Here is a 21,849-nt window from a genome sequence, read left to right on the forward strand (position 1 = left end):
CATTGCATTCTACTACTAAGATGTCCCCTTTTGAAATTGTGTATGGTTTCCTACCTCGTGCACCTATTGATTTGTTGCCTCTTCCATCTTCGGAGAAGGTTAATTTTGATGCTAAAGAACGTTCTGAATTGATTTTAAAAATGCATGAGTTAACTAAGGAAAACATTGAGCGTATGAATGCTAAATATAAGCTTGCTAGAGATAAGGGTAGAAAACATGTTGTGTTTGCCCCTGGAGATCTTGTTTGGTTACATTTGCGTAAAGATAGATTTCCTAATCTGCGCAAATCAAAGCTAATGCCACGTGCTGATGGTCCTTTTAAGGTTTTAGAGAAAATAAATGATAATGCATATAAACTTGAGCTACCTGCAGATTTTGGGGTTAGTCCCACTTTTAATATTGCAGATTTGAAGCCTTATTTGGGTGAGGTAGATGAGCTTCCGTCGAGGACGACTTCATTTCAAGAAGGGGAGGATGATGAGGACATCAATACCATTGTTACACCCACAGCCCCTACTGTTACATATACTGGACCAATTACTAGAGCTCGCGCACGCCAATTAAATTACCAGGTACTTTCGTTTCTTGGTAATGATTCTAATGTTCATGAGATTATGATGCTGCCTAAATTGGATACATTTGTTTTTCTTTCAAATGAAGGGCCTAGCTTGGAGAAGGATGAACATTGGAGCAAGAACACACATGAAGTTGATGGCATGCGCAAGGGGATCAAGAACGGAGTTACAAGTGATGATTTCAGGACTTTGAAGCCGCCATAAGGAGTGCATGAAGCCATGGACGAAATATACAAGATGCCACTTCATAATATTCGTCCATAGGCTATTCTAGGTGCTGCGTCACCTTATTAATGGGCCAGGCCCATGTAATTTCGAAATACTTAAGTATAGGCTATTTTTAGAGTCCGTATGTGTGGGGAAACAAGAGTTAGGGTTGGTTTCGGACCCCACCCTCAAGGGCCACGAAATTCCCCTCTCTTCCTCCATATATACAGCCCTTAGGGCGTCGTTTAGACTTTGGGTTTTGTTTAGATTAAAAGTTCGCCATAGCTGCAACTTCGCGTACTTCGTTTGTGTCCAACGACCAGACCAAGACGTCACCGAACCCCACCTTGATCAATAAAGCTTTCATCTTATATTCGCAATATCCAGATTGCAATCTCAGTTTCTTGCTTGTTCTTCGTTTGCTCGCAGGAAACAGGCCCTCGTGGTCAGGTTGATCGTGCTCCGGCGTGGTCAATAACCCCTCGGAAGTTGGTTTAGCGATTGCTAAGGCGCGACGTCTCGCACGTTCGTAGTCGGATCGTCAAGGTCGACTCCCACAGAAAACGATAGCCACCATCTCATCGAAACATCGGGACACCTTTGCCTCTATCAGGCAGCATCATAATCTCATGAACATTAGAATCATTACCAAGAAACGAAAGTACCTGGTAATTTAATTGGCGTGCGCGAGCTCTAGTAATTGGTCCAGTATATGTAACAGTAGGGGCTGTGGGTGTAACAATGGTATTGATGTCCTCATCATCCTCCCCTTCTTGAAATGAAGTCGTCCTCGACGGAAGCGCATCTTCCTCACCCAAATAAGGCTTCAAATCTGCAATGTTAAAAGTGGGACTAACCCCAAAATCTGCAGGTAGCTCAAGTTTATATGCATTATCATTTATTTTCTCTAACACCTTAAAAGGACCATCAGCACGTGGCATTAGCTTTGATTTGCGCAGATTAGGAAATCTATCTTTACGCAAATGTAACCAAACAAGATCTCCAGGCGCAAACACAACATGTTTTCTACCCTTATCTCCAGCAAGTTTATATTTAGCATTCATACGCTCAATGTTTTCCTTAGTTAACTCATGCATTTTTAAAATCAATTCAGAACGTTCTTTAGCATCAAAATTAACCTTCTCTGAAGATGGAAGAGGCAACAAATCAATAGGTGCACGAGGTAGGAAACCATACACAATTTCAAAAGGGCACATCTTAGTAGTAGAATGCAATGAGCGATTATAAGCAAATTCAATATGAGGCAAGCATTCTTCCCACATTTTCTTGTTATTCTTCAAAACAGCCCTAAGCATAGTAGACAATGTTCTATTGACTACTTCAGTTTGTCCATCAGTTTGGGGGTGACAAGTAGTACTAAAAAGCAGCTTAGTCCCCAACTTAGCCCATAAACATCTCCAAAAGTGGCTAAGAAATTTAGTATCACGATCTGAAACAATAGTATTTGGCACACCATGTAAGCGAATAATTTCACGAAAGAACAAATCAGCAACATTAACAGCATCATCGCTTTTATGACATGGTATAAAGTGTGCCATTTTCGAGAACCTATCCACGACAACAAATATGCTATCCCTCCCCTTCTTTGTTCGAGGTAAACCTAAAACAAAGTCCATAGATATATCCTCCCAAGGAACACTAGGTACTGGCAAAGGCATATATAAACCATGAGGATTGAGTCGTGACTTAGCTCTTTGACATGTAGTGCAGCGAGCAACAAAACGCTCAACATCCCGTCTCATCTTTGGCCAAAAGAAATGTGTAGCAAGTATATCCTCCGTCTTCTTGACGCCAAAGTGTCCCATTAATCCTCCTCCATGCGCCTCCTGCAACAACAAAAGACGAACGGAGCTAGCTGGAATGCATAGCTTGTTAGCACGAAACACAAATCCATCGTTAAGAACGAACTTGTTCCAAGTTCTCCCTTGATAGAGGCAAAGGTGTCCCGATGTTTCGATGAGATGGTGGCTATCGTTTTCTGTGGGAGTCGACCTTGACGATCCGACTACGAACGTGCGAGACGTCGCGCCTTAGCAATCGCTAAACCAACTTCCGAGGGGTTATTGACCACGCCGGAGCACGATCAACCTGACCACGAGGGCCTGTTTCCTGCGAGCAAACGAAGAACAAGCAAGAAACTGAGATTGCAATCTGGATATTGCTAATATAAGATGAAAGCTTTATTGATCAAGGTGGGGTTCTGTGACGTCTTGGTCTGGTCGTTGGACACAAACGAAGTACGCGAAGTTGCAGCTATGGCGAACTTTTAATCTAAACAAAACCCAAGTCTAAACGACGCCCTAAGGGCTGTATATATGGAGGAAGAGAGGGGAATTTCGTGGCCCTTGAGGGTGGGGTCCAAAACCAACCCTAACTCTTGTTTCCCCACACATACGGACTCTAAAAATAGCCTATACTTAAGTATTTCGAAATTACATGGGCCTGGCCCATTAATAAGGTGACGCAGCACCTAGAATAGCCTATGGACGAATATTATGAAGTGGCATCTTGTATATTTCGTCCAAGGCTTCATGCACTCCTTATGGCGGCTTCAAAGTCCTGAAATCATCACTTGTAACTCCGTTCTTGATCCCCTTGCGCATGCCATCAACTCCATTCGTGTTCTTGCTCCAATGTTCATCCTTCTCCAAGCTAGGACCTTCATTTGTAAGCAAAACAAATGTATCCAATTTAGGCAGCATCATAATCTCATGAACATTAGAATCATTACCAAGAAACGAAAGTACCTGGTAATTTAATTGGCGTGCGTGAGCTCTAGTAATTGGTCCAGTATATGTAACAGTAGGGGCTGTGGGTGTAACAATGGTATTGATGTCCTCATCATCCTCCCCTTCTTGAAATGAAGTCGTCCTCGACGGAAGCTCATCTTCCTCACCCAAATAAGGCTTCAAATCTGCAATGTTAAAAGTGGGACTAACCCCAAAATCTGCAGGTAGCTCAAGTTTATATGCATTATCATTTATTTTCTCTAAAACCTTAAAAGGACCATCAGCACGTGGCATTAGCTTTGATTTGCGCAGATTAGGAAATCTATCTTTATGCAAATGTAACCAAACAAGATCGCCAGGTGCAAACACAACATGTTTTCTACCCTTATCTCCAGCAAGTTTATATTTAGCATTCATACGCTCAATGTTTTCCTTAGTTAACTCATGCATTTTTAAAATCAATTCAGAACGTTCTTTAGCATCAAAATTAACCTTCTCCGAAGATGGAAGAGGCAACAAATCAATAGGTGCACGAGGTAGGAAACCATACACAATTTCAAAAGGGCACATCTTAGTAGTAGAATGCAATGAACGATTATAAGCAAATTCAATATGAGGCAAGCATTCTTCCCACATTTTCTTGTTATTCTTCAAAACAGCCCTAAGCATAGTAGACAATGTTCTATTGACTACTTCAGTTTGTCCATCAGTTTGGGGGTGACAAGTAGTACTAAAAAGCAGCTTAGTCCCCAACTTAGCCCATAAACATCTCCAAAAGTGGCTAAGAAATTTAGTATCACGATCTGAAACAATAGTATTTGGCACACCATGTAAGCGAATAATTTCACGAAAGAACAAATCAGCAACATTAACAGCATCATCGCTTTTATGACATGGTATAAAGTGTGCCATTTTCGAGAACCTATCCACGACAACAAATATGCTATCCCTCCCCTTCTTTGTTCGAGGTAAACCTAAAACAAAGTCCATAGATATATCCTCCCAAGGAACACTAGGTACAGGCAAAGGCATATATAAACCATGAGGATTGAGTCGTGACTTAGCTCTTTGACATGTAGTGCAGCGAGCAACAAAACGCTCAACATCCCGTCTCATCTTTGGCCAAAAGAAATGTGTAGCAAGTATATCCTCCGTCTTCTTGACGCCAAAGTGTCCCATTAATCCTCCTCCATGCGCCTCCTGCAACAACAAAAGACGAACGGAGCTAGCTGGAATGCATAGCTTGTTAGCACGAAACACAAATCCATCGTTAAGAACGAACTTGTTCCAAGTTCTCCCTTCCTTACAATTCTGCAATACATCTTTAAATTCAGCATCATTAACATAGTGATCCTTGATGGTCTCCAAACCAAATATTTTAAAGTCAAGTTGTGAAAGCATAGTATAACGACGAGACAAGGCATCAGCAATAACATTTTCTTTACCCTTCTTGTGTTTAATGACATAAGGGAAAGTCTCAATGAATTCAACCCATTTAGCATGTCTACGGTTCAGTTTTGCTTGACTTTTAATGTGTTTCAAAGATTCATGATCAGAATGTATAACAAATTCCTTGGGCCATAAATAATGTTGCCATGTTTCTAAGGTCCGAACAAGAGCATATAATTCTTTATCATAAGTAGAATAGTTCAGACTAGGCCCACTCAATTTTTCAGAAAAGTATGCAACAGGTTTTCCATCTTGTAATAACACACCTCCTAATCCAATTCCACTAGCATCACATTCAAGCTCAAAAGTCTTATTGAAATTAGGAAGTTGGAGTAAAGGAGCATGTGTTAACTTATCTTTCAATACCGTGAAGGCTTCTTCCTGTGCGGTACCCCAAACAAAAGGTACATCCTTCTTTGTAAGCTCGTTGAGAGGTGCAGCAATGGTGCTGAAATCTCTCACAAAACGCCTATAGAAACCAGCGAGGCCAAGGAAACTCCTCACTTGTGTGACCGTTTTGGGCTGCGGCCAACTCTCAATAGCTTCAATCTTGGCTTTATCAACTTCAATTCCCTGTGGAGTAACAACATAGCCAAGAAAAGATACTCGGTCGGTGCAAAAGGTGCACTTTCCAAGGTTACCAAACAAACGTGCATCACGTAGAGCAATAAAAACAGCACGTAAATGTTCCAAATGGTCCTCCAAAGATTTGCTATAAATCAATATGTCATCAAAGTAAACTACCACAAATCGTCCAATGAAGGCACGTAATACTTCGTTCATTAACCTCATGAAAGTACTAGGTGCATTAGTTAACCCAAAAGGCATGACTAACCACTCATATAATCCAAACTTAGTTTTAAATGCTGTTTTCCATTCATCTCCCAATTTCATACGAATTTGATGGTAACCACTACGCAAATCAACTTTGGAGAATATTGTAGAGCCACTCAATTCATCAAGCATATCATCTAGCCTAGGAATAGGATGACGATAACGAATAGTAATATTATTAATGCCTCTACAATCAACGCACATACGCGACGTACCATCCTTTTTCGGCACTAAAATGATAGGAACAGCACAAGGACTAAGGGATTCGCGTATATAACCTTTGTCGAGCAGTTCTTGTACTTGACGCATAATCTCCTTCGTCTCCTCTGGATTGGTACGGTATGGTGCACGGTTGGGTAATGATGCACCGGGAATTAAGTCAATTTGATGCTCAATCCCGCGAATAGGTGGTAATCCCGGTGGCACGTCTTGTGGAAAGACGTCGGCGAACTCCTGCAAAATGTTAGTGACAGCAGGAGGCAAAGAGGAAGGCGCGTCCTCGAATGAAAATAATGCCTCTTTGCACACAAAAGCATAGCAAACAGATTTGCTAAAATCTAGATCATCAATATCAGATTTGGTGGCAAGTAAACATGCACTTTTCAATTTAATTTCAGAAGCAACACTAGATTGTTTATTATTATTAGGCTGCATTTGTTGCTCAAATTCTTTTGCCACAATCTGATTTTCACTCTTAGTTTTCTCCTGTTTTGCTTTATTAGCTCTATTAATATCATCTTTCAAAATGGAATCAGGAGTCATAGGAAGCAAAGTAATATTTTTATCCTTATGAACAAGAGTATACTGATTGTTTCTACCATGGTGAATAGAATTTTTATCAAATTGCCATGGTCTACCAAGTAATAAGGAACATGCTTGCATAGGTACCACATCACAATCAACATAATCAGCATATGTAGAGATACTAAAATGCACACGAACAGTACGTGTTACCTTAACCTTGCCGCTGTTGTTGAACCATTGGATGTAGTAAGGATGTGGATGTGGTCTTGTGGTGAGAGATAGCTTCTCCACCATCTCGATGCTAGCCAAGTTGTTGCAACTCCCTCCATCTATGATCACGCGAACAGAACGTTCCTTCACAACTCCCTTTGTATGGAACAAATTATGCCTCTGATTTTGCTCAGCTTGTGTAACCTGCACACTCAAAACACGTTGAGCAACTAAACATTCATACCTGTCAGCATCTTCAGGAGCCATGTATTGCGTCTCATGATCAGAATCGTCTCCACCGTGTTCGTCACGTGTAATAAGAGCCAAAGTCTCCTCATCATAGTCACTAGCGGACTCATACCCACCATCCTCAGTAACAATCATCACACGCTTAGATGGGCATTCTCTCGCATAATGACCTCCACCCTTGCAACGTCGACAAATAATATCATGTGTCTGCCCTGTTGATGCCATGGATGAAGAAGAGCTCTTTGCAGGCCCAGAAGGTGTACTCTTGGCAGATAGTGGTGATTGTGCCTGCTTTATTGTATCACGGTTGGAGGTGGCAGCCGACGGAGGCGCCGGTGAAGCAGAACGTGTGGAAGTAGATGATGCACGTGGTGTCCATGAAGAAGGTCGACCTGCAGAAAAGTTAGTCCGCGCCAATGCCTGTCGATCCTGCACTTCACGTTCAGCTTTACAAGCAAGATGGAATAAACGAGTGATATTAGTATACTCCTTATACTCTAGAATCGTCTGAATCTCTCTATTTAATCCACCCATAAAACGTGCAAGCATAGCTTCATTCTCCTCAACAATACCACATCTAATCATGCCAGTTTGTAATTCCTGATAATATTCTTCTACAGAATTTTTTCCCTGTCTTAAGCGCTGCAATTTTTGAAGTAATTCACGTTGATAATATGGTGGAACCCAACGAGTACGCATAGCAGTTTTCAAAGCAGCCCAAGTAGCAGGAATGGGATATAATCTACAATGCTCAGACCACCAAACACATGCAAAACTAGTGAATGCACAAACAGCAGCAGGAACACGTCTCTCCTCGGGATATTGTAAACATGTAAATCGTTGTTCAGTTTCTAAGTCCCAAGTAAGATATATATCAGGAACACATCTACCCTCAAATGGTGGAATATTCAATTTTAGTTTAGGGAGATGGTCATGATCTCGTACCTGAGGGTGAGCCCTACCATTGCCATTATTTGCATGTGGACGACCTGATGGTTGCTGTGCTGGTGGTGGCACGTAGTTCTGATTTTGATCAACCTCATCCTCGTAATCGCCAGCAAAATCATCCTCCTCCGCATCAGCAGCAGGAGCCACAGAAGTAGCAACAGCAGCACCAACAGTTTGGCCAGGTGCAAGAGGGAGACGGCTCGCTCGGCGGAGGGCTGTTTCACGATGTGTAGGTAGTCGTCGTTGTTGTTGTTGTAGAGGTGCGTTAGGTGCAGCCGGTGGTGGTGGTGGAAGACGCGCGAGCAATTCATTAAACCTGTCATCGAGCTTTGTTTCGAACGTCTTCTCCATGTCATCTATCTTCTCCATGGCCTCTTCAAATCTGTTTAGCACATCCTGCACCTGTCCATTCATCATTTGCTGAAATTTATCATGCAACTCCTGATTCGTCATGTTCTCCCAGTCAGTCTCGTCGGCTTGTGATCCTGCCATGGTTAGCAACAATAGAAAACACACAAGAATATGATCCTACAGAATACTAACAAGAGGTGGTGGTGGCGGGTGTCACAAATCCGTCAAGCAAATCTCAAATTCTTACCAGTTCTTACCCAGCAGCAGGCGGTGATCGGCAACCGCTGTAGTCAAAACTCTCAAAAGCTTGGATAGAGCGATTGCCAGGGAGAGTCAAACGCACGACGTAGAGGTATGTGGAGCTGGGAAGGCTTATAGTATGGTAGCAAAAAGGGTCAGCAATAATCAATTCAGAGATGGAAAGTTGAATAAACGCTCAACGACGGTACTGTGCTGGTCCTAGGCTAGACCGTGCTAGAGACGCGAGCCTAGAACACTAACAAAATCACGGCGCTGCACGTAAATAAGGGAAAAGCACACTCTGGAACTTTTTTTTTCGCTTTTTTTTTGCGCTCCTCTTTTTTTTTGCGCTCCTCTTTTTTTTTTTTGCGCTCCTCTTTTTTTTTGCGAAAAATTACTATAATGGCGAGTGTCTCAAAACTCTTCCCTCGTCAAACTGATAGGATGGGCACGAAAAAAAAAATTCCACTTTTTTTTTTCGAAAATCAGGGCAGCGACGACGAAAAAGTGCGACAAAAAATCACTATGATGGCATGTGGCTCAAAAGACTCAGAAAAGCCTAAAAATAGGATATGGAAAAAAAATTTGCCCGAGAAAATTTTGGCCTAAAAACTGCCCGGGGGTCTCCAGACTCTTTTTTTTTTGTTTCCGAGACCTACGCTGGCAAGGAAACACGAATCGGAATTGAGATTGATCTCAAGAACAAACCTAATATGAGAAGAACTCGGATTGGTGGTGGATATATGGTTGTGGTATATGGCAGCGGTGGTGGTATATGGTAGCGGTGGTGGTATGTGGTATATGGATAAGGATTCAGAGCGGTGGCGGATAAGCAAAAGTGGTAGATGGGCGATGATGATGGTGCGGCGGCGGCGTGACAACTTATGACCAAAACTCGAAACTCTAAAAGACTAGACTCTAAGACCAGCAACTTGACACGATGATGCAACCGCAAATTCAACAAAGCAAAAACCCTAAAAAGATTATGCAAAGGCTCAGATTGGTTCGGATATGATGAACTAACCCTAATTTTTTTTTGTGTGGCTTTTTCGTGGACTGTAGGTATGAAGAACAGACTCGATCTAATCTATGAAAAACTGTAAAATCTCACCGAGCAACCTGGAAATCTGATACCACTTGATAGAGGCAAAGGTGTCCCGATGTTTCGATGAGATGGTGGCTATCGTTTTCTGTGGGAGTCGACCTTGACGATCCGACTACGAACGTGCGAGACGTCGCGCCTTAGCAATCGCTAAACCAACTTCCGAGGGGTTATTGACCACGCCGGAGCACGATCAACCTGACCACGAGGGCCTGTTTCCTGCGAGCAAACGAAGAACAAGCAAGAAACTGAGATTGCAATCTGGATATTGCGAATATAAGATGAAAGCTTTATTGATCAAGGTGGGGTTCTGTGACGTCTTGGTCTGGTCGTTGGACACAAACGAAGTACGCGAAGTTGCAGCTATGGCGAACTTTTAATCTAAACAAAACCCAAGTCTAAACGACGCCCTAAGGGCTGTATATATGGAGGAAGAGAGGGGAATTTCGTGGCCCTTGAGGGTGGGGTCCGAAACCAACCCTAACTCTTGTTTCCCCACACATACGGACTCTAAAAATAGCCTATACTTAAGTATTTCGAAATTATATGGGCCTGGCCCATTAATAAGGTGACGCAGCACCTAGAATAGCCTATGGACGAATATTATGAAGTGGCATCTTGTATATTTCGTCCAAGGCTTCATGCACTCCTTATGGCGGCTTCAAAGTCCTGAAATCATCACTTGTAACTCCGTTCTTGATCCCCTTGCGCATGCCATCAACTCCATTCGTGTTCTTGCTCCAATGTTCATCCTTGTCCAAGCTAGGCCCTTCATTTGTAAGCAAAACAAATGTATCCAATTTAGGCAGCATCATAATCTCATGAACATTAGAATCATTACCAAGAAACGAAAGTACCTGGTAATTTAATTGGCGTGCGCGAGCTCTAGTAATTGGTCCAGTATATGTAACAGTAGGGGCTGTGGGTGTAACAATGGTATTGATGTCCTCATCATAAGGTGTTAGAGAAAATAAATGATAATGCATATAAACTTGAGCTGCCTACAGATTTTGGGGTTAGTCCCACTTTTAACATTGCAGATTTGAAGCCTTATTTGGGTGAGGAAGATGAGCTTCCGTCGAGGACGACTTCATTTCAAGAAGGGGAGGATGATGAGGACATCAATACCATTGTTACACCCACAGCCCCTACTGTTACATATACTGGACCAATTACTAGAGCTCGCGCACGCCAATTAAATTACCAGGTACTTTCGTTTCTTGGTAATGATTCTAATGTTCATGAGATTATGATGCTGCCTAAATTGGATACATTTGTTTTGCTTACAAATGAAGGGCCTGGCATGGATAAGAGTGATGAACATTGGAGCAAGAACAAGCATGGAGTTGATGGCATGCACAAGGGGAACAAGAATGGAGTTACAAGTGATGATTTCAGGACATTGAAGCCACCATAATGAGTGCATGAAGCCTTGGACGAAATATACAAGATGCCACTTCATAAACTTCGTCCAGAGGCTATTCTAGGTGCTGCGTCACCTTATTATTGGGCCAGGCCCATGTAATTTCGAAATACATAAGTATAGGCTGTTTTTAGAGTCCGTATGTGTGGGGAAACAAGAGATAGGGTTGGTTTCGGACCCCTTCCCCAAGGGCCACGAAATTCCCACCCCCCCCTCTTCCTCCATATATACAGCCCTTAGGGAACCGTTTAGACTTTGGGTTTTGTTTAGACTAAAAGTTCGCCATAGCTGCAACTTCGCGTCCTTCGTTTGTGTCCAACAACCAGACCAAGACGTCACAAAACCCCACCTTCATTCATAAAGCTTTCCTCTTTTATTCGCAATATCTAGATTGCAATCTCAGTTTCTTGCTTGTTCTTCGTTTGCTCGCAGGAAATAGACCCCCGTGGTCAGGTTGATCGTGCTCCGGCGTGGTCAATAACCCTCGGAAGTTGGTTTAGCGATTGCTGAGGCGCGATGTCTTCACACATTCGTAGTCGGATCGTCAAAGTCGACTCCCACAAAAAACGATATCTATCTCATCGAAACATCGGTACACCTTTGCCTCTATCAAACTTGGTCGAGGACCTCGTCCAGCAGTGGTCTTCTTCTTCAGAAGAGTGGGAATAGCTACGGAACTTGGAGCAGCTGAGGAACTTGCAGAGGCTCCTGAGGCAATAGATATGCCTGTGGTCCTTTGGCATGTGGCGAGATGCATAGGTGCTGAGGATTTGGTCGGAGCAGCCGAAGACTTTGGCGGAGGAGCTGAGGATTTTGTAGAAGCAGGAGCAGTGTGAGGAATTGGCCGTGAGGGCTTTGAGGAATCTGGCCGTGAGGGCATAGCTAAGGAACTTGGCCCTGAGGGCATTGCTGGTGAAGCATTGGGCTTGTGAGCAGGCTTCTTAGGCATGGCCTTCTTCGGCTTTACAGAGGCCTCAACAGCAGCAGCGGCAGCAGAGTCTTCGTTGAATTTCCTCACTGCATCTTTTGCTTGTTTGGCCAACTTGGCCTGGTGCTTGGCCCATTCATCGGGATAATCCTCACCACGCTTGAGGCTGGTGGGATCAGCTATTTGACCATGTGCCAGCGGAGGTCTTGGGCATGGAGGATTTAGTGCAAATTTCTTCATATATTTGGGAGTGACATATTTTTACTCCCTCCGCTCTCTTGCCCGTCTCCTCTCAATCTTTTGAATGCGCACCTTGCGCTGATTTTTGTCTTCCTCAGGGGGGTGTGCAGTACCCAGCATAGATGTCCTCAGGTATTTCAAAGGCAGTGTTGACCTCAGGCCTCTTTCCTCCTTTCTGTGGCTTCTTACCATCAGCCATTTTCTTCAGTTGAGGAATTTGAACAATTGAAATCTCTGAAGAGGTATGCAACTTTTCTTCGAGGAATGCTGCAAATGAGTTAAGTTGATGAGAACCTAGTGATTCAGCAGCTGACATGAGTACCTGTGAACAGAGTATAGTTGCGAGGAATTTGGAGAGGTCATATGCGTTCTCAGAAGGTTTTTATAAAGAACAAGTTTGAGGAATTTGACCACATGAGTCTTGAAAAATTTCACTAAGGCGATGAGGTCGAGGCAGTGAAGCTTTCCTCACCGGCGACGATGATGTAGCGAAGGCGCTAGGGTTTGAGAAGCTCGAGCTGGAGAGAGGTCGAGCGGAGTAAAGGAAGTGAGGAAGGGAAAGGGGGTATTTATAGCCACGGTGAAAAATTGTTCGCCCGAAGAATTTGGACGAATGTGCCCCTGACCCTTCTCATTCGCTTGACATGTGTCACCCACGTACTGAGAAGTGGAGATCGTGTGCGATCGTGGATGAATAGATAAGTATATCCTGGGATGCGGAAAGGTTTGAGTGGCAAAACCGAAAATTTAGATAAGATAGGTTTTAAAGTTCCGTTCGCAATTTCTTCAGCTGAGAAGGACACAGTGAAGATTTTGAACGAGTTTCAAATAGAACGCACATGAAGAATTTGTGAACAGATTGGGTTGAGTATAGCATAGAGGGGGAAGGGTTCGATCACATTCACTTAGCAGAAAAATCAACTTGAAGAAATAGCCATAAGTGAGTGTTGTAGAGGACATAAACTCATATATATATAGCCAATGAAGAAAAACGACGGAAACAGTGAAGACTAAGCAAAGTTGAAGAATTTGAACAACTGAGGAATTTCAACACAAAAAAACTCAAATTGAGGATTTTCAACTTTTGGTGGTGACGTGACCCACCGTATAAGAATGATGATTTCAGACACCACGTACAATTGTCGTAGGGTTCTGAGAATCAAATTCTTCGTTAATTTCTTCACACTTAGAGTGTTATTCTTCATTGATTGAAGAAAAACGTTTCTTCATGTGTTGCACATCTAAGTCATCAATTTTGCACAAGTGTTAGGATGAGTGTCCTTTTCAAAGAACATTCGAAGATTCTAAGATATTTAGCTCACACCGCAACTTGCTAAATCTCTTCTCATCCAAGGGCTTAGTGAGGATATCGGCTAGCTATTCTTCAGTCTTCACATGCTCAATAGAAATGTCGCCCTTCAACACATGATCATGAAGAAAATGATGACAAATCTGAATGTGCTTTGCCTTCGAGTGTTGAACTAGGTTGTGAGCAATCTTGATAGCACTCTCATTGTCACAGAAGAGAGCACATTCTTCATGTTGACGCTGTAGTCCTTGAGAGTTTGCTTCATCCATAGCAATTGAGCACAGCAAGAACCAGTGGCAATGTACTCAGCTTCAGCAGTAGATAGTGATACACAGTTTTGTTTCTTCGAGGACCAACAGACCAAAGATCGTCCGAGGAAATGACATCTACCAGATGTTGACTTGCGGTCCACAAGATCACCAGCATAGTCAGAGTCAGAATATCCAATGAGATCAAAAGCCGAGCCCTTGGGGTACCATAATCCAAGTGTTGGTGTGTGAGCTAGATATCGAAGAATATGCTTCATAGCCTTATGGTGTGATTCCTTCGGTGTAGCTTGAAATCGGGCACACATGCAAACACTAAGCATAATATCTGGCCTAGATGCACATAAGTACAATAAAGAACCAATCATGGAGCCGTATACCTTATGATCGAAGTCGATACCATTTTCATCAGTGCACAGATGACCATTTGTGGGCATAGGAATTTTGACGCCTTTGCAATCTTGCATGCCGAATTTCCTCAGTACATCCTTGAGGTATTTCTCCTGAGATATGAATATGCCATTGCGTTGTTGACGAATTTGAAGACCTAAGAAGAATTTCAATTCTCCCATCATAGACATTTGATATTCTTCACTCATCATATAGGAAAATTCATCACTATAACGTTGGTCAGTACAGCCAAAGATAATATCATCAACATATATTTGGCACACAAACAATTCACCATCATAAGATTTAGTGAAAAGAGTAGGGTCGAGTGAACCGGGTTTGAAGCCTTTCTTCATAAGGAATTCCTTCAAAGTATCATACCACGCCCGTGGGGCCTGCTTGAGGCCATAGAGGGCCTTATTGAGTCTGAAGACTTTGTCAGGATGCTTTGGATCTTCAAAACCTGGGGGTTGAGCAACATATACTTCTTCCTCAAGCTTACCATTGAGGAATGCACTTTTCACATCCATTTGATATAGAGTGATATCATGATGGTTAGCATAAGCAAGTAATATGCGAATAGCCTCAAGTCTAGCAACAGGTGCAAAAGTTTTATCGAAATCAATTCCTTCAACCTGTGTGTAGCCTTGAGCTACAAGCCGTGCCTTATTCCTTACCACAATGCCATTTTCATCTTGCTTGTTGCGATAGCTCCATTTTGTGCCAATGATATTGTGCTTGCGAGGATCTGGACGTTTGACCAGTTCCCAAATGTTGTTGAGCTCGAACTGATGTAATTCTTCTTGCATGGCCTGAATCCACTCAGGCTCCAGAAATGCCTCATCTACCTTAGTGGGCTCTGTGATAGAGACAAAAGCATAGTGCCCACAAAAGTTAGATAAATGTGAAGCTTTTGAGCATGTGACAGGACCTGGCGCTTTGATGTCATTGATGATCTTTTCAACTTGCACTTCTTTTGCAACGCGAGGATGAGCTGGTTGTCGTTGAGGAATTTGATCAGCATTTTCTTCAGCACCATTTTCTTCAGTATTTTCTTCAGGTGCATTAGCTCGACGTTCTTCCTGTTCTAGAATGAATTCTTCAGCAGATTCTTCAGTAGGAATGACATCCTCAGTAGCCTTGAACTTGATAGTTTCTGCAGGTGCTGGTTCATATTGGGTTTCTTATCGGTGAGGAGTTCATAGGCTGTCTTCTTGAAGAATTTGTGAAGATATACTCTGTTGATGATGTGGCACACAGTATCAATTGCCTCAATCCAAAAACGACAAGGCGTTTTGTATTCGTCAAGCATAGTGCGAGCCGTCTCAGCAAGAGTCATGTTCTTGCACTCCACGACGCCATTCTGCTGAGGAGTATAAGGAGCAGATAACTCATGAGTAATACCAAGTTCATCAAGATAGTCATCAAGACCAGAATTCTTGAACTCAGTTCCATTGTCACGTCTGATGTGCTTGATCTTCACACCAAAGTTGGTTGAAGCCCTTGAGGAAAATGTTTGAAGACTTCCTGCACTTCATGTTTGTAAGTAACAATGTGTACCCATGTATCGAGAGTAATCATCAACAATAACAAAGCCATATTGAGATGCATCATTTGAGACTGCGGAATAATGGTTAGGACCAAAGAGATCCATGTGAAGCAATTCAAATGGACGAGTGGTGGTCATGATAGTCTTCGCTGGATGCTTAGCCTTTGTCATCTTCCCAGCTTCACAGGCTCCGCATAAGTGATCCTTGAGGAATTTGACATTCTCGATGCCAATGACATGCTTCTTCTTTGCAAGCGTGTGCAAATTCCTCATGCCTGCATGACCAAGTCATCGATGCCAGAGCCAGCCTTCTGAAGCTTTTGCAAGTAGACACACGGCTGGTTGCGGTCCTGTAGAGAAATCAACAATATACAGGTCTCCTCTCCTAAAGCCTTCGAAGACTTTGGAATTGTCATCTTCCATAACCACAACACAACGGTACTTGCCAAAGACAACAACCATATCAAGATCGCAAAGCATTGAGACATACATGAGGTTGTATCCTAAGGACTCGACGAGCATGACTTTGTCCATGTGTCGATCCTTTGTGATCGCAACCTTACCTAGACCCAATACCTGACTTTTGCCTTTGTCAGCGAAGATGATATGCTTCAGATGCGATGGTGATAAGGGAGCATCCATCAATAGATACTTGTCACCAGTCATGTGATTTGTACATCCACTATCGAGGACCCACTCAGTGGCTTTGGGTTGATCATCCTGAAGATGAATTAGTGCAACTTACGAACTCGTATACTTCATCGGTGAAGAATATGACATCAATTCATCAGATCAATTTCATCAAGAAACAGAATAGATAAAGCAGTATGAGGACGTGAGAAATGAAAGTTCATTTCTTCATGATTAGCCTGTGTCCTTTCAGGCACATTCAGGTCTCCAGCAAATTCTTTAGACGATTACGTATGTCTGGAGACCTGACCCTGCAGAAGAGATTAGTTCTTTTTCTTCACCACCCACATCTGAAGGGGTGGCAAAGAGTTCATCACTCTGCGAGCTCCATACGAGAAAGGTGGCATAGAAGCCAGTCCATTTCGTTTCACATAAGAGGGGTTAGGATAAGCATATGAATAAGAAGAGAAATTCTTCGGGGACTTATGAACATAATGATTAGAAGAATAATGCTCATATTCATAGCCCTTAGCTCTTCCCTGTGAAATAGAGTTGTTAGCACGATGATATTCATATGAGGACTTTGATCCTTTTGAGGAATTTGGTCCATATGAAGAATTTGATCTGGGGTTCCTATTCTTCACAGGTGGTGTCCTGAGGACATTCACCTGAAGACTTTCAAGGCACCTTTTGGGAACCCAGATTTTCTTCATAGGAGGACCATTCCTGCAGTTAGTGCCAGCATATCTAGCAAATATTTCACCATTCTGATTTTTGAACAGTATATAGTTGGAGTCAAATGACTCATCATCAGAACGAGGAGATTCACATGCAAAGCCAGAAAGTTAGATGGATCAACTGGAGGTCCCTTTGCAGCAACCCATGAGGTTTTGGGGTACTGCTCAGGCTTCCAATATGTACCATCAACATTGAGTTTCCTCTCAAAGGCAATACCCTCTTTCCTAGGGTTTCTATTGAGGATCTGCTTTTTAAGCACATCACAAAGAGTATGATGCCCTTTGAGGCTTTTGTACATGCCTGTCATGTACAATTCCTTCAGCCCTGCATCGTCAGTGATACTAGCAGTGCCCTCAGATGAGGAATTAGTGATAGCAGAGGCAGGTGAAGAATTTGAAACCTTAGCAGCATTTGAACATTCAGGTGAAGAATTAGCAGGTTCACGTTCAATGCACTTCAAGCATGGAGGAACAAATTCTTCCTGAGAAGCGCTGTGATGAGGACATCAATACCATTGTTACACCCACAGCCCCTACTGTTACATATACTGGACCAATTACTAGAGCTCGCGCACGCCAATTAAATTACCAGGTACTTTCGTTTCTTGGTAATGATTCTAATGTTCATGAGATTATGATGCTGCCTAAATTGGATACATTTGTTTTGCTTTCAAATGAAGGGCCTAGCTTGGAGAAGGATGAACATTGGAGCAAGAACACGCATGGAGTTGATGGCATGTGCAAGGGGATCAAGAACGGAGTTACAAGTGATGATTTCAGGACTTTGAAGCCGCCATAAGGAGTGCATGAAGCCATGGACGAAATATACAAGATGCCACTTCATAATATTCGTCCATAGGCTATTCTAGGTGCTGCGTCACCTTATTAATGGGCCAGGCCCATGTAATTTCGAAATACTTAAGTATAGGCTATTTTTAGAGTCCGTATGTGTGGGGAAACAAGAGTTAGGGTTGGTTTCGGACCCCACCCTCAAGGGCCACGAAATTCCCCTCTCTTCCTCCATATATACAGCCCTTAGGGCGTCGTTTAGACTTTGGGTTTTGTTTAGATTAAAAGTTCGCCAAAGCTGCAACTTCTCGTACTTCGTTTGTGTCCAACGACCAGACCAAGACGTCACAGAACCCCACCTTGATCAATAAAGCTTTCATCTTATATTCGCAATATCCCGATTGCAATATCAGTTTCTTGCTTGTTCTTCGTTTGCTCGCAGGAAACAGGCCCTCGTGGTCAGGTTGATCGTGCTCCGGCATGGTCAATAACCCCTCGAAAGTTGGTTTAGCGATTGCTAAGGCGCGACGTCTCGCACGTTCGTAGTTGGATCGTCAAGGTCGACTCCCACAGAAAATGATAGCCACCATCTCATCGAAACATCGGGACACCTTTGCCTTTATCACGCTGATTTGTTGAGCAAGTAATGAATCACGCTCCTTCTAAAGATCTTCATAACTCACTCTTAGCTTTTCAAGATCTTGCTTTCTTTGAAGAAATTCATATGAAAGCTTCTCATGATCAGATAAGAGAGTGTTATGATAACCTTGAAGGTTGTCAAACTTAGACTGAAGACTCTGAAGATTTTCAGTCAAGGTTTTAGTGTGATCCATTTCTTCACCCAACATATCATCACTTTTGTCAAGCATGTTTTGAACCTTTTCAAAAGCCTTTTATTGTTTTACAGCAATCTTAGCACGTTTGGAGTAGCTGGGTTTGAGGTTTTCATCAGATTCATTCTCACTTGATTCAGAGGAGGGGTATTTGAGTACCTTGGCACCTTTTGCCATGAAGCAATAGGTGGGAGCGTAGTCATCATTGTGTCCATCAGCCATGTTGGTGAAGCCATTTTCTTCAGATTTGAAGATGGACTTGCTGACGAAAGCAGTAGCAAGAGCCAGGCTCGCCACACCAGACTCAGACTCCTCAGATGCCTCCTCTTCCTCATGTTCCTCAGATTCAGCCTCAGAGTCCATTTCCTTGCCAATGAACGCCCGATCCTTCTTGGAGTTGCTCTTCTTGTAAGACGAAGACTTCGAGGATTTTGATGATGAAGATTTTGAGGATTTCTTCTTTTTCTTCGCATCATCAGAACTGTAATCCTTGTATTTCTTCTTCTTTGATTCCTTTTCCCACTGAGGACAATCTTTAATGTAGTGTCCAGGTTTCTTGCATTTGTGACAAAGCCTCTTCTTGTAGTCACTGGATGAGGAATCATTGCTCCTTGAGGATTTTCCAAAGCGACCACGTCTTGAGAACTTCTGGAATTTCTTCATGAGCAGTGCTAGCTCATGGCTCAGTTCTTCAGGATCACCAAGGCTGCTACCAGAATCTTCATCTTCAGATTCAGACACTGCCTTGGCCTTCAGGGCACGTGATCTTCCATAGCTCGAACCATAGAGATCTCTCTTCTCAGCAAGCTGGAACTCATGAGTATTTAGCCTCTCGAGGATATCAGTGGGATCAATTGACTTGTAATCAACACGTTCTTGTATCATCAATGTTAGAGTATCAAATGAGGAATCAAGCGATCTCAACAATTTCTTCACCACCTCATGGTCGGTGATGTCAGTGGCACCAAGTGCTTGAAGCTCATTTGAGATGTCAGTGAGACGATCGAAGGTTTGTTGAACATTTTCATTGTCGAGTCTTTTGAAGAGATTGAAGAGATTGCGAAGAACATCAACTCGAGAGTCACGCTGTGTTGATACTCCTTCATTGACTTTGGACAGCCTATCCCAGATAAGCTTAGCAGTTTCCAAAGCACCCACTCTTCCATACTGTCCTTTGCTCAGATGGCCACATATGATATTCTTCGCTTGAGAGTCAGGTTGCTTGAATCTCTTCACATCAGCAGCATTCAGAGAAGGTGTGATTGAGGGAACACCATTTTCCACAACATACCAGAGATCGTTATCAATTGCCTCAAGATGCATTCGCATCTTATTCTTCTAGTAGGGGTAGTCCGTCCCATCAAAGGTAGGACACCCAGCAGAGACCTTGATCATACCTGCGGTCGACGTAACTAAAACTCCAGGTGGTTAAACCAAAATCACACAGAACAAGGGAGTAACTTGCTCTGATACCAATTGAAAGTGCGTTATATCGACTAGAGGGGGGGTGAATAGGCGATTTTTATGAATTCTTCACTGAGGAATTTGCAGGTGAGGAAATTCCTTAGCGAAGAACTAGTAGCAGCAGAATAAGTACTCAAAAGTAAACATAACAGAGCACAAGCATAGTCATCATGATGAAATGAAGACAAGCACAGAGTACAGAAAGCGTAAACACAGTATAACACAGGATGAAGACAAACAGACTGAAGAAATTGAACTGAGGAAATTGAAAAAGTCTTTAGTCAAAGTCTTCAAACACATATACGAACAAGCACTCAACACAGTTATGAGGAAATGAAAGAGTTGAGGAAATAGAACCAGTGAGCTTGGTGAAGACAATGATTTGGTAAACCAGTTCCAACTGTTGTCTCAGTTGTACGTCTGGTTGGAGCGGCTAGGTATTTAAACCTAAGGACACACAGTCCCGGACACACAGTCCTCACCGTATTCTCCTTGATCTAAGGTCACACAGACCTCGCCCAATCACTCGTGGTAAGTCTTCAGGTGACTTCCGAACCTTCACAAACTTGGTCACTCGACGATCCACAATTCCTCTTGGATGCTCTAGACCTTTACGCCTAACCGTCTGGAAGAAGCACAGTCTTCAAAAGTAACAAGCGTCGGATCCACGCAGGATCAATCTCTTCAGTGATGCTCAATCACTTGGGGTTTGTAGGTGTTTGGGTTTGGGTTTTCCTCACTTGATGATTTTCGCTCAAAGTCCTCGGAGGTTGGGATGCTCTCAAATGACAAGTGTCAGTTTCTCTCGGAGCAACCAACCAGCTAGTGGTTGTAGGGGGCGGCTATTTATAGCCTAGGGAGCAGCCCGACATGATAAGACATAAATGCCCTTCAATGATATGACCGTTAGGTGGGTAGATATTTTGGGATAGCTGGCACAAGGCACAACAACGGTTGGAAATTTGAGTATCAAATTCCTCAGGGCTATCATGTTCCTCACTGTGTAGGCAATCCGCACTGGCGAATTCCTAACTCCTCAGTTAGAACAAATTCCTCAGAGACCAGAAGAACTTCATCTCTGTCACTAAAGAATATGACTGAACTATATGAGATTTCCAATGGCTTCACTCGAAGGGATTGGTAGGTGTAGGATTTTGAGTTGAGCATCACATGGAAATTTTTCCTTAGTATTTCCTCGACCCCCTTTAACAGTACGGTGTTTCCTATGACTCAAGAAAGAGAAAATGAAACTACAAAAACAAAAGTCTTCATGCTTCATGTTCCTCGAATGAATACCAAGTCTTCAGGATTGCACCAATTTCTTCACTTTCAAAGTCTTCAGAATGTCTTCAGAAATCCAAAGTCTTTAGGCGAAGAACTTCATTTTTAGGGGTCGACTTTCTCTGTAAATATCAAACTCCTCATAGACTTATAGACCTGTGTACACTCAAAAACACATTAGTCCCTTAACCTATAAGTCTTCAATACACTAAAATCACTAAGGGGCACTAGATGCACTTACATCAGCACAAAATGGATCTACCGCAACAAGCAAGATGAAAATGGCGTTTGTGGTGAGGAATAAGGCATGACTTGTAGCTCAAGGCTACACACAGGTTGAAGGAATTGATT

General features: G+C 42.8%; 1 pseudogene; it reads right to left on the bottom strand.

The window, feature by feature from the left end:
* The window catches only part of LOC147959645 (uncharacterized), a 71,385-nt pseudogene extending 51,231 nt beyond the window's left edge, over nucleotides 1–20,154 (bottom strand).
* Between the last annotated feature and the right edge of the window lie 1,695 nt (nucleotides 20,155–21,849).

This window comes from Triticum urartu, chromosome 7A (genome assembly GCF_056163025.1).
Source record: "Triticum urartu cultivar PI428250 chromosome 7A, HENAU_Tu73, whole genome shotgun sequence".
Classification (NCBI taxonomy): Eukaryota; Viridiplantae; Streptophyta; class Magnoliopsida; order Poales; family Poaceae; genus Triticum; species Triticum urartu.